Source organism: Leptonotus elevatus, chromosome 3 (genome assembly GCF_054856555.1).
Source record: "Leptonotus elevatus isolate MCC_2025b chromosome 3, RoL_Lele_1.0, whole genome shotgun sequence".
NCBI lineage: Eukaryota > Metazoa > Chordata > Actinopteri > Syngnathiformes > Syngnathidae > Leptonotus > Leptonotus elevatus.
The window spans coordinates 3,181,555-3,197,591 of record NC_141241.1 but is presented as its reverse complement, the minus strand read 5'-3'; the positions used below and the strand labels follow the sequence as shown (position 1 = coordinate 3,197,591).

The 16,037-nt window shown below is 41.1% G+C and overlaps 1 protein-coding gene across 3 annotated transcripts in view; it reads right to left on the bottom strand.

Moving 5' to 3' along the window:
- Positions 1 to 16,037, bottom strand: part of cdh8 (cadherin 8) — a 138,756-nt gene that overhangs the window by 60,023 nt on the left and 62,696 nt on the right. The window lies entirely within an intron of this gene.

Sequence of the window (16,037 nt, the reverse complement as noted above, 5' to 3'; positions counted from 1 at the left end):
GAGCCAGGGTTCCAAAGTAAGGTTACAGAGAAGGGTTTGGCTTCAAAGCATAATGCAGGGTCACGTTTTTTTGGGTCACGCTTTTTACCAGTTGTTACAAAAGTTGAGTTGAAAAATTTGGCTGTAAGAATCTGTGCTCTCGGGTTCAAAAGGCCATCCAACTTGTCCAACAAACTTGAAAAAGGATGTAAGAAATGTGATTTTCTGAAGGCAGAAAAAAAATAAAACAAACACAGGCCCTTGGTTGGATCGGTAGAGGTCAAAGTCTAAAGTTCAGACAACCATATAAATAGTTGGGGCCTGCAACAAACTTTTGGGAAATGGTGCCTCCCAATGATCAGTTTTATGCATAATAGACCGCTCACAGGCAGTGAAAAATAAAAACCACATTGAACCACAAGAGCAATATCATTTCTTAATGCACAAAACAAACTGAAACTACAACTGATTTGAATGTAAACACATGGGAAGGCTTCTATAGTTGCTATTCATTCTTGGTTGAGTTTCATATACCGTAGGCAGCTGCGATGTTGGAACAGAACAAACATACAAGAGAACAGCGTTGGAGGGAAACGCTCAGCCTGAGCGTCAACACCCCCAGGTTGCAGCATGGTGCAAGATGTTCTGAGTCAATTTTTACATTTTTAAATCCTCGCCACGGTCAAACAAAAATAAAGCAAAACAAACCCGAGGCCCTGCGGCTGACACTGCAAGCTCTCGGTCCGTCGGCAGAATGTGACAGCGGCCCATCTGCCTCCAACACTCCTGAATCCAGCAGGTTTGGCAGCTCCTAAGCAGCGTCGGCTTGTCACCTGACAGCCGTGTCGGAGCGAGTGGGTTAAAAGCCTTTTCCACCCAAGAAGGACGTCGTGATTGCCGACGTGACCGGCGACTCAATGTGTCCGTCAGGCCATGCGAGCTCCGCCGAGCTTGCTTGTCTGACAAACTAATCCATCATGGAGAACACACACACGCGCGCTAGGAGAAGCCGGTCTGCCGTGTTGGAGTTTAGTTGGAAATTGTATGAAAAGTTACATAAGCCTCACTGAGCATTCCCATTTAGTTACATTTGTCCAATTCCATTTCCAATGTTTGTGTAACAGATGGAATGTTTTCGAACATTTTCAGTGCCATACTAGTGTCAACTTTTAAAGGATCATGGCCTTCAAACTCAAATTGTGGTCAAGCTCTAACTTTGTTATCATAGACCACAATGTCTAAACCTTATAGGCCACGCCTCCTGGACTAGATTAGCGTAATTGATTTCTGTTTCCAGTTGTGTTTAGCAAGTAGACTATCTCTGGAGACTTCTTCATTTGCCTGTGTTAGAGTAGATAATATTAAGTATTGTACTCTTTGCGTGTTCAATTAACTGAATGGTGAGATCCTGGTGAAGAAGTCCCTTTGCAAAAGTATTATAATTATCAGAAGCTTCTGATGACAAAAACTGACGACATTGAAGCCGTGTTCCATCAGATTGTGTGTCCGGCTCTCCGGCACATCATTATTTATTCAAAAGTGGGTGAATACGAAAAGTCTCCTCCCATCAGCCCACAGTACATTTGTTTACAACTCAGTGAATACAAGAAAATCTGTTCCCATGGGTATAAATCAGATTTAAAAAAAACAATAATAATCAGCCTGTGCCTCCCTTCCGACCGGCAGAGACCGGCCCCAGACAAAACTCCCTTTAAGATAGCAAATATACAAACCCGTTGCCCTTCTTCTGAGAGTGAGACAGATAATACAATTCTATTCATTGAGCCATACTGCTATAACTAAATCCAAAACGGCTAAAATATAAATTAAAACTAAAAAAAAACTTAACACCTGCTATATTAAAGTTGGATGTTTTCCACTTTAACGCGGTTCCAGCCAGATGCCTGAAAAAAGTGGGGTCGATCACGCCACACACTTAACTTCAGTGTTAAACGCGCTAGCGGCTAGACGTGTCAGTCTTAGGTTAGCATAGAAATTAGCATGGCTTCTCCGTCTTTCTGTGTCAACCCTTCACGAGAACAATACTTGTCAGATGTGTATCTCGTTCACCGTCATTGAGGTGATGATTAAACACTCAGGAGCGAGTCCACGTGCTTAGCCACATTAGTCGCCAGCCAAGCTCGTTGCTAGCTAACTGGTTGTGGCGTAAGTAACCCAGCTAAGCTTTTTGGGATAGTCTCCGTGGTTCAGAAAAACTTCCAAATCTGTGATTCTCTGTTTTGCTATTCAATGTGTTTTTGTCAGGCACAAAATCCAAAACAAAGCTTCGAATGTAGTGTGCGAACAGTTGGGGTCTCTATCAGTATTTGGGTGTAAGGGGCCTCCTAGCGAGCAGTCTCAAAGTTGAAAACCAATCTCTGCCATATTGTGGACTGCCCGTATTTTGCCTTGTGGATGAAAATCAGAAGACTTGAACAAAATTGAGGAAAAGGGGCCTTTGAATGAACAGTCTTGAGATCTTTGAACCAGTCGTAATGACGCAATAGTGAATTACTTATTCAAACATTTGTTTTTATTAGCTTCTATGTTGGTTGTAAAATATGTTAACGTCACTGAGGAGAATTTACTTTAAGCATTAACAGATATGATTTGGGGGGGAAAAACAAATTCAAGACCGTTACTTGGTCTTTTTAACAAAAATGCCTAAGACCATGCCACGAACAAACAGAAATGTAGAGAAAATAGCAGTCAAAATGTGGTTTAGACCATTGCTTGGCTTTGTACTGTAGACCACAATGTCATTTTTTTAAAAAAAAATTTATTAATTTTTTTATATAAAGAGCTCACTCAGTATTGTTCATTCGGAAATGTCCTCATCATTGCTCTTTAATTATTTTATTTATTTATTTTAGACCACAATGTCAAAAGTCCAAGCAATCATGAAAACAGTTGGCGCCTCCCACAAAAATTGCGGAAAGGTCTTGCAACTGAACAATCTTAAAAGTGTCAAAGCACTCAGGAGGTCAGGGGTCCTTCTTTGAGTAAACAACAAAATACGTCACTTTACTACTAATGTCTCTTTTTGAGTGAAGTCCTTGTAAACAGAAAACGTTGTGAGCAAAATATCTTTTGACATTGCTCTCCTTGTGATGATTGTTGCGGTTTATTTGAGTTTGTGCTGTTGGACAAAATGGAGTCAAATGCTACGCTAGCTTCTTACGCTAGTTGCCATATGTTTGTGTCGTAATGTCTGTCTGCTTATACTTGTACGACGGCTAATATGTGTTAGAGTAGACAATATTAAGTATTGTACTCTTTGCGTGTTCAATTAACTGAATGGTGAGATCCTGGTGAAGAAGTCCCTTTGCTAAGGTATTATAATTATCAGAAGCTTCTGATGACAAAAACTGACGACACTGAAGCCGTGTTCCATCAGATTGTGTGTCGTCCACTCCGGCACATCATTATTTATTGAAAAGTGGGTGAATACGAAAAGTCTCCTCCCATCAGCCCACAGTACATTTGTTTACAACTCTGTTCCCATGGGTATAAATACAAGAGAATTCCTCTCTCCTCCATTCTGCAAGTTCCCATAGCTATAAATCAGATTAGAGAAAAACAATAATCAGCCTGTGCCTCCCCTCTTCCGACAGAGACCGGTACCAGACTTCCTTCAAGATAGCAAATGTAAAAACCCGTTGCCCTTCTTCTGAGAGTGAGACAGATAATACAATTCTATTCATTGAGCCATATTGCTATAACTAAATCCAAAACGGCTAAAATATAAATTGAAACTGAAAAACAATGTTAATAACTTAACATATGCTAACCCCGAGTTGTGTTTACATTCATACATAAAGGGCCCTTTTTTTGGCAGCGTGCCAGTGAGCAAGTTCGGCAAATTACTCGGTGACCCCCGGTGTGGCATCGCTAACTTGCAGGGGGCTTGATTGTGCGCGCCCGCGTGACATTGTGTGTGCGTGTGTGTGTGTGTGTTAGTGAGTGTCGTTAAAGCTCAGACTGACTAAATCCATACTGCGGTGTCGGGAGCGATGCGGCTGCCAAACTCAATGCCAAGAGAAAGTAAAACACACCTCAGAGTGGCACACGCAGAAATCCACCCAAATAAATGACAGCTAGGAGAGATCACTTGTTGCCAGGAAAAGTTCGTACGTTTGGCAGGTTCCAGAGTGTGACCAAGTGTGTCATGGACTTTTTAAAAAAAAATGTTTTTACTTCCGCTCTTCTAGTTGAAATGAATCACTAAGGCTTTATGTGACTTGGGGCACCGCACACTTGCCCCTTTAGAGTAAAATGGATTGGACTTTTTTGTTTTGTTTTGGTGCCATCCAACCATGCTGTAGCCACCCACACACCTACACACATTCAGTCTACCCCCACACCAACAGCCCCCCCCACCCCCCTTCTCACACAGTTACAATATTTACCAAACATTAGCATACATTTTTACCATGTTTCCAACTGCAGTGAAATTGAATGTAAACATCTTTTTATCCAAGAGCAGAATCAACTTTAAATCGTGTCAGCAGCGCTTTTCATTTGGAGCAGCAGTCAGCAGCGTAAGGTTGCCCGAAGGCCTGAGAGCGAACCGCACTTTGCTCTGTGGCATGCGGACAATTAATAATGCAGACGCGCGAGGATGAGAAGGGGAAGGGGATCCTGCTCAAATTCTGTAAAAAGCACCCCAAGCGTGACGGGCGAATGCTCAGAGGCGTGAACGAGTCCCGTGTTACACTTGCTTCGGAGGGATGTGAACTAAAATTGGCGGAATGATGGGAAATTGACACAGAAGGAATGTAGGGAATATTTAATATTGGCATTATTATTATTATTATTATTATTATTATTACCCCTGTAATTGTAAGGCTTGGAGTCGAAAGTCAGCTGCAATAGGCTTTTTATTGAATATAAATTATACTCAAGTAAAAAAATATGTAACAAGTTTTGTGGAAAATAGTACAAGTTGAAGTCAAAAAATTGAGAAAAAAAAGTGAACGAGTCCCGTGTAACACTGGAATGTAGGGAATGTTTAATATTGGCATCATTATTATTATTATTATTATTATTACCCCTGTAATTGTTAGGCTTGGAGTCGAAAGTCAGCTGCAATAGGCTTTTTATTGAATATAGATTATACTCAAGTAAAAAAATATCTGTTACAAGTTTTGTGCAAAATAGTACAAGTTGAAGTAAAAAAAAATTGGGGGAAAAAAGTGAACGAGTCCCGTGTTACACTGGAATGTAGGGAATATTTAATATTGGCATCATTATTATTATTATTATTATTATTATTATTATTATTATTACTACCCCTGTAATTGTTAGGCTTGGAGTCGAAAGTCAGCTGCAATAGGCTTTTTATTGAATATAGATTATACTCAAGTAAAAAAATATCTGTTACAAGTTTTGTGGAAAATAGTACAAGTTGAAGTCAAAAAAATTGGGGAAAAAAAAGTGAACGAGTCCCGTGTTACACTTTCTTTAGAGAGAGCTGAACTAAAACTTGTGGTAATGGGAAATTGACACGGAAGGAAAGTAGGGAATATTTAATATTCGCTTTATTATTATTATTATTATTATTATTATTACCCCTGTAATTGTTAGGCAAGGAGTCGAAAGGCAGCTGATATAGATTATACTCAAGTAAATATCTGTTACAAGAATTGTAGACAATAGTAAAAGTTGAAGTAAAAAAAAATAAAAAATCCAATGAATTATGATTAATTACGGCCAAATATGTGATTAATTAGTTGAAAAGTTTAAATACTACACTATGCTACACCACACTATACTTCACTATATCATATTCTGTGCGACACCAAAATATCAACGAACTGACCCCGTCTCTAAGAAACCCATCTAATGAAAAGCATAAACAATTTGCAAGCGTCCTCCTTGGCACAGTGGGCCTTAAAGTCAAGCTGTTCTTGACTGAGCAACCATTCCCCATTCATTTGCAATAAATTGGTCCTCTTTCCACTTTCATAACATCCATGATGGAGTCTCTCCTGAGCTACCGCGTCAAAGGTAAACACGTTAAGGTGCTTCCATCATTAACGGCGGGATCATAAATAAAAATGTAATCTTTTCCCGGCAGCGGTGGCAGCAGGCGGCTTGTTGAATCTTTGACGGCGGCGGCGGCGGGGATGTTTTCGTGTGGAGTCGGAGGAAATCGCTTTAAAGGTGCTCCACATAGCAAACGCCGTCGCTCGACAGCAGCCGGGGGTCTAATGAATGCTACATTGTGAAAATGTGGTTCCTTTCAGTGTCGCGTGCACGAGCCGAATACTTCAAATGACTAAGAAAAAGTTTCAATGGAAAAAAAAAAAATCCTTGACCTGCTGTGGAAACATTAAAGCAATAACTGTTTGTTTTTTTTACATCAAGAAGTTTTGAACACAAACTGCTTTGCGACAAGAAAAACTGTTTGCGGCCATTAAAATTGGATTTTTTTCACAGTGTAAAGGAATCAAAAGATGCAGACTTCTGCAACAGAAACAAGTTTGAACAGTCAGAATTATGATGCTACAAAAACACAAAATTCAAGTTTCCGCTAAATTGCCCGATTTGCATTTGTCTCCTCATTTAAAATACTCCACCCTCATTTACCTTCTTCAAGCATGCCATCTTTGTGGTCGCGACTAAGTGAAGCGTGACCAAAAAAGAAACGTCGTTTGTGAGGCGCCCGGTCGGGATCTTGTGTAGATTGCGTTGAAGGGCTTCATTACATTTTGCGCTCCTTCCAGGGAAGAGAGTTAGTGACAAACGCGTAATTTAGCTTGGTATGCTAACTAGCGCAAAAAAAAAAAACGGATGCGTGTAAGACAGTTAAGACGTTCCCACACACACACAACACATTAGGTAAGGCACGGGAAGTGTAACTCATTGCCCGCTAGCGTCACATCTACTTTGTAAACAAACACAGTGCAGCTAAGCCTTTGCTTGTGGATGCATTAATTATAAATCTCACAATATTGCGGCGGGGTGCGACGGGCCTACAACTCGACTGGGATTAATAATAAAGCCTCGTGTACGTCGTAGCTCGCTATGCTTTTAGTAAAATGTCAAAATATTTCATTTATTGGATAACTCATTGCTTTCACTGAATTTTAAATAGCATTGAATGTCTTCTTGTTTACATTAATAAAGACGCAGTTATATGTTATATTGGTTATATTCTCTATTGTATTTATATACGGTTTTTGAATGAAGCCTGAAAACGGGCCAAAGTTAACATTCTTCCAATTGTTCTTTAATTCATTTTGATTCATTTTAATGGTTTTGAATCCAACATAGCACAGCCACTGTAGGTGATTTTTTTTTTTTTCAAACAGTCATATGGTGCACATTTTTCATAAACAAGAACTCCAGCGACCCACGGTTTGATAGTTTTTGTTTTGTTTGTTTCTTCTTGATTCCCCCCCACCCAGAAGAAATCTAAATAAAAGAGAGCCACTGCAAAGGTGCCAAATCAGACCGTTGACACTCCATCTGCAGTAGCTGCAGGCAAGAGCAGTGAAGACAAATGGCCGAGCAAGAACGAAAAAAAATAAAAAGGTGGATGACAGGTGACACGTATGGCGTATCGTACAAACGTGAAGATGCACAACGATGCAGTTCACGTGAGATAAATAGAAACGATAAGACAATGTCATGATTAATGTAGAGTGAGCAAAATGATCTTTTATCACAATATTATTGCTATTACCCAGAGAAATACACCAGGGATTTGCTCAGCGGAGTGGCACAACTCAAAAGAGGAGTCTGCTCAAAATATTCCCTAAAAATACCAAAAAATGCTTGAGATAAATACTAAGCAAAAAACTAGGGGAACAATTACTATAAACTTGGAAATTACATTTAAATTTGGGGGGAAAATGTTAGAAGGAAAATACACACAATATTTGGAAAAGCATAACAAAGTAAAAGGAAAAAATGTAAAAATAATGTTACAAAAAACAGAATACCAGAATATTAGAAAAAAATATTAAAAAAATAAAGAAATATGACAAAGCATGTTCTACAAAAAAAGAAATATCAATGAAATTGATTACGGACAAAAACTTTTAGTCAACAATTGCTAACTAGTAAAACAATCCAAAAATGTTCATCAAAAAAATGAAAACAAACATCGGGAAAATGTAAAGGAACCCCCAAAAATCTAAATCAATAAACAAACAAACAAATAAATAAATTATTTTGGGTGTAGACCTGTAAAAAAAAAAAATACATATCAGGTGTTTCCCCCACAAACTATTTTTTGTTCTTATTAGCTGAAAACTGAAACAATTTGCTGTTTTTGTTCCCACGCCAAAGCCCTGTCAAATATAAAAGTACTGCTTTGGCGCCAGTTTATGCCATCTTGGTGCCAAGGAACTATGTTAAAGTGAGGGGAGGAGCTTCATACAGGCAAGTCATAGCCCTGGTTGATGCCTAGAGGGGCTAACAATGTAGTCCAAATCTACTGAAAACATGTCCACAAGCATTTATTTGTCTTGTTTGGATAGAAGTTGTAGGTAATAAGAAGACAACTTTCAAACTATTTCTTTCAATCCCTGTCTCGGAGATGCAAGTTTTTTTTACACCTCAACTTCCAACATGTCAGCTGATGGCCTCTGAGGCCTGGCCGAGCTGCATTCATACAAACTCGCACACAAAAGCCACTGAGCAAGTCTAAGCTTTTTGGCCTGGTTCAAACCCTCTAAACCCGGCGATGCCAGCCAGCCCCTCCCCCCGGTGGGTCAGATGTGCCCCTGCCCAGCTGCCCACTGTGTTAAAGGGCCAGGGGCCTCCTGCCACCGACTTCATCTGCCAAACTGCCGCGCTGCAGTCCAGGACCAGCAGCCACGCTGGCTTTTTATAACTTCGTCTTTTTTTTTCATGTGACCCGGACACATTGCAAGATTATCATTACAAATTAAAGTGCATTTTTATAATCCCCGACTTCCCGAGATATGATCAGCACTTCCTGTTTGCGAAGATAATATTTTTCAAAAGAACATCTGGGCCAAGTAGAGCGTAAAATGCCCTTTAAAAGGGCTTCTCTCCCTTTTCCATGAATCAAAAAGATAAATCGATGGTGAGAGATGAACACAATGCATTCCCATCAGGCATTGTCCAAAAACAGTCAGATTCTTACATTAAGGTCAATGGATGTGTGACACTGAATCCATGTGTCATAACTTCCCAAAAATACATTTGGCCCATCAGTTCAAATATATCAATAATGCCATAAAAGCTCAAATTTGGTCATTTTGAGGGATCTGCCATGCACACAACTTTAAAAAAATTATATATTAAATTTTTTATTTTTGGGGCGGGGAAAGGGGGGGGGGGGGCAATTTTGCCCCAACACATAAAAAAAGTGTCAGTAAGCCATTCTTAAAAAGATACATGAAATCTTCAATTTAAAAAAATATATATGGGGAAATAAAAATTGCAATTTTTTCCTATTTCATATTTGAACAAAATATCAAATATATGCAATTAAAATAATGATGACTGACGACCTGAGATAACGACGGACTGATGATGACGGAAGTTCCCCGACATGCCTGTCTCTGGAAATCATTCTGAGATTAAGCAGCATTGCTCGAAGCATGTTTTACATCAGGCAATAGTTCTTGACAATAGACGACTCAAAACTGTCTTATTGGGCAGGGCAGATTTAGCCACGCCTCCTCATCAAATTGATTGGATTTTTGCTTAGCTGTTGGAGAAATTTAACATTTTTTTTTTATTTTATTTTTTTTACATGGTGTGTCCAGTAAAAAGAGGAAAAGAAATGTTTGCGTGGCATTTTTGTAAGCAGACTGTTTATCTATTTGTGTGACTTAGATGAAGATCAGTTCCCATTTTACGAGCATTCCAAACAGAAATACAAGCCATTCCAAAGGTTTTCGCAAGCCTTTTATTGCAAGTGCAGCTGGGACATGGGAGCTCATTTCTCTGCATCTCGCGCCCGTGATGAAATTTGCTCGTTTGCACAGTGACAAGCCTGAGCGTAATCAAAAACATCATTACGCCGCCGCACATTCCCCCCCGCGCCGCGCGTTCCATAACAAGTCTGAAAATGCAAATCAGCTCCAGGTAATCTATTGCTCAGCTCCGACGGACACATTTTTGGCGCCGCTCCCCGCTTACAGGTGATCAAGTGGCAAGTTTTTTTCGCCCCCCCCCCATCTGGCTGCACCAGCCCGTTTATGAACCGCCGCGATAATGACACACCTGAGGGCCATCCCCCCCACACACATCAGGTCCACGCTGGAACTTTGCGCGTTTCGATGGCAATTTAGCAAGAGGGAAAAGAAGGGTCGAGCCACCTCCTGATTAAACCTCACTCGGGCTGACTTTGTCGTTTTCGGCGGCGGCACCGCCCCGCTGTTAGCCGCTGGAGAACTTTGGCGCCCGCCGACATCGGCATATGGCTGCGACACTTGCATGCCGCGGGAAATCCGTCATCTTGTAAACGGCCTTAAAGTCAAAGACCCCATTACGGGGGGAAAACAGGACGAGCTAATCCTGTGAGATTTGTGCAATCCACGCAAATTAATTAACATTTTAATTGCGCTTAAGCCTGCACAAATAGAGCAAAATGAGCGCTTTTAATTAAACAAGGTGCTACGATGAACACATGGATCGTGGATCAGTGACAATATCAGAGCTTTGATGAGGTGTTAAAAATAGTTCACAATAATTAAGCATCCGGTAAATAGAGTTGGAGATTAAAATAATGACCCGCTATTTAGGCTAAAGGAAGGAAATGTCTTTATTTTAGCTGATGAGAAACACGCATTTAATAGTTAAGAATAAATTTGAATGAGGTTAACTCACTCACATTTGTACTACTTTGACTATTTATTCAGGCCGAGACCGTAACACGCCTACACTATAACCTTATTGCCACAGCATATTGCACAGGAACAACACAGCAGTTCATTGTTTTAAAGAAAAATACAAATGCATTAAAATAATAACTAGTAGTAAAAAAATAATATTTTAAATTATTATTGAGATGAAATGCAAAAATATTGAGAGAGAAAAAAAATATGTTTTAAAAAGAAGTAGAATAAAAAATATATTGGAAAAAATGTTTGTAAAAATGATAAGCAGCCTACATTGAATGGTAACACGGGTCAACACATTTGTACTAATTTTTTAAATTGGAGATGCAAGTAATTTTTTCTAGATAGATTTTCTGCCCTGATTCTGAATCGGCCACTTGTTTTTTTTTTTTAGCACATCAGGTATTCATAATAACATATATTTAGTAACAGTTATGAATTAAGAGTTCGGTTCAGAAACATGCGGAATTTTTTTCTGAAATGTGATGTCATAGTTATAAATTACAACGCATGGTAAAATCCGTACTGCGCAAACTTATACGTCAAACTTAAAACAAAAAAAAATTAAAATAGCTCAAAAACCAGATGTGAAGGCAATTCTGAAATCAGCATCAGAAATATTTAAGGACACATAAAGCTGATTAGATTTGACTGTTAACAGTGCTATTAATGGCGTTATGAAACACACATAGTGGGCCATAAGTATACATGTTAATTTTTACGTTTTAGGTAAAAAATAAAAAAATAAAAAAAATAAAAAAATAAAAAAATAAAAAAAAATAAAAAAATTCGGGTAACTTTGTTCTTTATGATCTTTGAAATCTCAGTGGAATATTTCCAATTTCCCAGTAGCCTTCCACGAGCCCGACACATTACGTGAGGGCAGGTGTGTAACGGAAGCTCGTTCCCAACTGCAGTTTGTCGTTTCTGCATCGGCAGAGACGACGAGGAACAAAAGAGCGAGCAAAGAGTCTTGTGTGTAAACACAAAACATCGGTGAACTGATACACTCTGTATCGCTCTCTGAGGGTTCTTTTTTTTTTTTTCCAGGCAAAGTCGTACTTGACAGAACTCCGTGACTTTCCATTTGGGACGAATGCATAAGAAATGGAAATCGGCATCTCTTTGTTGACTGTTGTTCCCTTTTGTCACAGCTGATTAATTAAACATTCGGGAAGGCTCAGTTGTTTGCTTGAAAGGCTTCTTCGCTGTCTCTGTCGCTCACCGAACGACGACTTTGCCACGGCTAAGTTTTCCTCAAACGCTCTGGGTGGAAAAAATGAAAAGAAACAATAGTCCATCGCAATGGGACTGAACATTAAACGCGAGGCAACAACCATCCCTTTGCTAAACTACATACCAGAAAAACTAGAAAATGTTCCAAGATAGTATATCAGTACACAGCCAGAGTTGAGTGCATTGCGCTGTTGAACCGTCAACCAAGATAGCATTTAGCATTAGCTAAAGCAAATGACAAACGATTATATTTGTTATGAATAGCATCTAGTGAGAATTTATTGTTTATGTCAATAGTATACAAAAAAAAAAATGTTGTAGCAAAGGGCAACTTCGCAAATATAGCTAGCCCGGGTGTTATTGCATCGGGTGTCATGCCCAATAGGTCGACCGCAACTTACCTTCCACAGCTGGCGCTTGCTGGTGGCTGTCACTAACTCCCTTGATTCGGCCCCGTCGCTTGTCACTTTCTGCTTTCCTCTCGCAAGCTTTTAGTAGCTTTGTTTTTTTTTTTTACTAGCTCCTCCCGCTAGCCGCTCTTGTTAGCCGCTCCAGCCTATGGCTCTAACTAACTCCCGCTAGCCGCTCTTGTTAGCCGCTCCAGCCTATGGCTCTAACTAACTCCCACTAGCCGTTCGTTAGCCGCTCCAGCCTATGGCTCTAACTGACTCCCACTAGCCGCTCTTGTTAGCCGCTCCAGCCTATGGCTCTAACTAACTCCCACTAGCCGCTCTTGTTAGCCGCTCCAGCCTATGGCTCTAACTAACTCCCACTAGCCGTTCGTTAGCCACTCCAGGCTATGGCTCTGACTAACTCCCGCTAGCCCCTCTTGTTAGCCGCTCCAGCCTATGGCTCTAACTAACTCCCGCTAGCCGCTCTTGTTAGCCGCTCCAGCCTATGGCTCTAACTAACTTCCACTAGCCGTTCGTTAGCCACTCCAGGCTATGGCTCCGACTAACTCCCCCGCTAGCCTCTCTTGTTAGCTGCTCCGGCTGATTCCGGCTCCCTCGCCGGGCTTCACAACGTCTGCCAAGTCGCTGTCGCTCGCCGGGATGCTCGTTTGCTCACGCAAAATAAGAATTGGTGGTAGGCTTTGCGAATTGTGGTCTCTCTGAGCCACCATAGTGTGCGTGCTCCTGTGTGCTTCTAATGCTATTCTTTGACCACCAGATGGCGCTAGGGATCACTGAATGTTCCTTTAAAGTAACTTATGTTTAGGTGTGTGTCAAAATTTTTAACGATTAAAAGGTTTAGGGGAAGAAAATCAAAGCCAGTGTCAGTTGTCAACATGATATTTGGTAGGCATTTATTTTCAATACAAAAGACCCAAAAGATACAGAAAGTATGCCATTTTGATGTAAAGCGGCCATTTTAGGGTTATCTCTTTGAAGGGGCCATGGGTACGAAAACGATCACAACACCTGAACTCGCATCAATTGTGTTATTTAATGACTGAAGGAAAATCAGTGTGTGAAGATAGTGAATAAATATTATTTTGTCATTGGTTGTGGTTAAAATTGTTTTTTTGAGAGGTATGAACCCCAAAATGTTCTCCTGAAACTATTTGCAACATGACATTTGGTAGGCATGTCTACCATCAGAGGATACAAAAAAATTATAATTTTGTTTTGTAAGGTGGATCTGTTTGGCCAATTCCCGCTTGCCCTCAATGCAAAAAGGCCGCTGAGTGCCTAATAAAGTCCACAGGAAGAATGACAAGCAAGTAAAGTGGCTGCTGATGAAGTCGAGCTCATCTCTGCGGCGTCTCCATGCCGAGCAGCATTAGAATGTAATTATGGCGCGGCGCTAACGAGATGCCGCCGCCGCCGCCGTCACAGACAATGCCGAGCCCGCCGCCGCCACGCTCCCCCGCTGTGCGCGAAGCCACCTGTGTCGAACAATCAGGCATCTAATCTGGACCGTAAAAAATGGCTGCCTCTCACCTCCTCGGCTTCGCCACATCGCCTGTCAGTTCCACTCCAGACCTCATCAGCGTGGCGGCGGCCTCGCCGTGCCTCAAGCGTATCAGCCAGCGTGCCGACAAACGGACTACAACGCTTTGCTTTTATCTGTCGAGCACTGCAGCCGTTATAGCAAATCCCAGCCCTCGTTGAATGTCACCATCTCCCCTATTTGCCCCCCCCCACCCCCTCCCCAACTACGCAAGAAGCGCTCATCCCCGGCGCTGGATGAGATATGTGACACGGGGCCGGCGAGGTGGCCATGTTTCCTGTACGCCGAGGAGCATGGGGTTAATGGGAAATGAAGGAGAGAGACCTTTTGTTCTTCCTTCTAAAAGCCGCGCTCGGATAAGACGTGTGACTTTTCTCTGACTTTCATTTTCCCCGCCAAGGCGGCCATTTTAATTGCCACGCAACAATAGACTCAAGTCGAGGGCGGAGGTAAGGAAAAACGCCTTTGAGGTTGGAAGTACCAGGTTGGGTTTGTTTAATGGATAGAGCACATTATGCATTTAAATGTGCATTAATTAGCCATTTGGAGGGTTTTCCTATACTCAATGGAATTTGTTTTAAATTCAGCCCCTGAGTCTCAGCAACATAAACCTTATGAGTACTCACAGAAAAGTTTGAACAACCAAGTCAACCATTTTAAGGGCAGTTTTGTCATGCAAAACGTTGTTCGATAGCTAATTTGACCAATCTTGGGACAGTGCCGTATTGAGCCTCGGGTCCCGATAAGCGGGTAAGCTTGCCTTGTCCCACTCGGGCCGGGGTCAAACCTGTGGCTCGAGATTGCTGACCCCTGCACTAGGACCTGGGCTCCAGTCAGCAAGACAATTGTTTGGCCCATGTGTATGTCAATCGCACAGTTGTCATAGCGATTCATACGATAAACCAATTAACTCATTTGCTCCCAAAAACGAAGAAATATCTTCTATTTTAAATATTACCATTGTCCCAAAGACGTATTTATACATAAAAAAAAACAAAACGTTTTTTTATGCTAGAGCATACAGAGATCAACCAGGGCCATGTTGCAAACAAGCTGTTTTCCCCACAGTTTTAAACAGATTTGTGAATAATGACGAAACTTAGCTATATTCTAATGCTAATTTCTGCAAAACGGAAATAGATAGAAATACACTTTTTTTCCTGATGAAAGAAGAGACTCTAATCTTTCTTTTGGTAAATTCCATGTTTTAATAGCAATAGAACACAATATTTTGTGGGCCTTGCAAAATCAGTCAAAATCCAGTAAAACAGCCGGGAGCGAAGGGGATTGCTTCAGTGAAAATGACTGAATGAGTTAAAAAGGAGCATGTTTTCATAATTCTGCGCCTAAAGCCATTTTCATTTTGTTAGGTATGGCTATGACAAGAAGACCCACAAAAAAGACATACTACGCCTCCCATTTCAGTTGGAACCAAGGCAGTTTTCCTCGATATGGAGTTCAGGAAGTTCCACAATTCCGTTTTAACAATTTTTTTTATTTTTTTTTACAAGGAGACTCAAAGAAGGAAATGCGCCACTTGTCGACGGTGTCCTCGCTCGACTCGTCCGGTGTCAAAGCTGTATAACGACGCTCTGATCTCCTTCTGAAGGAGACCCCCTGCCGCTCAGGGGTCCGTGCGGCAGCAGACTGAGACACCGGCGGGGGCATTTTCCAGTCTCATACATGCATTAGAATTGTGTGATCACGCCAATGCACTCCTTTGAATGCATGAGCGCGAATGAGAATATGAATCAATGAATATATTAGCATTGAGTGAGTGGAGGATTGCGTGCCCTGCAACAACGTTAGCTTGTGGCAATTAGCATCCGTCAGTGCTCTTAGCGCAAATGACAGCGTGACCCGGATCGAGGAGGGGGAGATGCGCAGCTCATATCAAAATATTATCGGCGATGCCGACACACATGCAGGTATTTTTACAAACATTCGGCGTTCAGACTGCAGGCTTATCAGATTCCAATCGGATTCCTCCTCAAATGCGATTTTTAGGGCAGAATGTAACGTAAAAGCCAATTAAAGTGTATA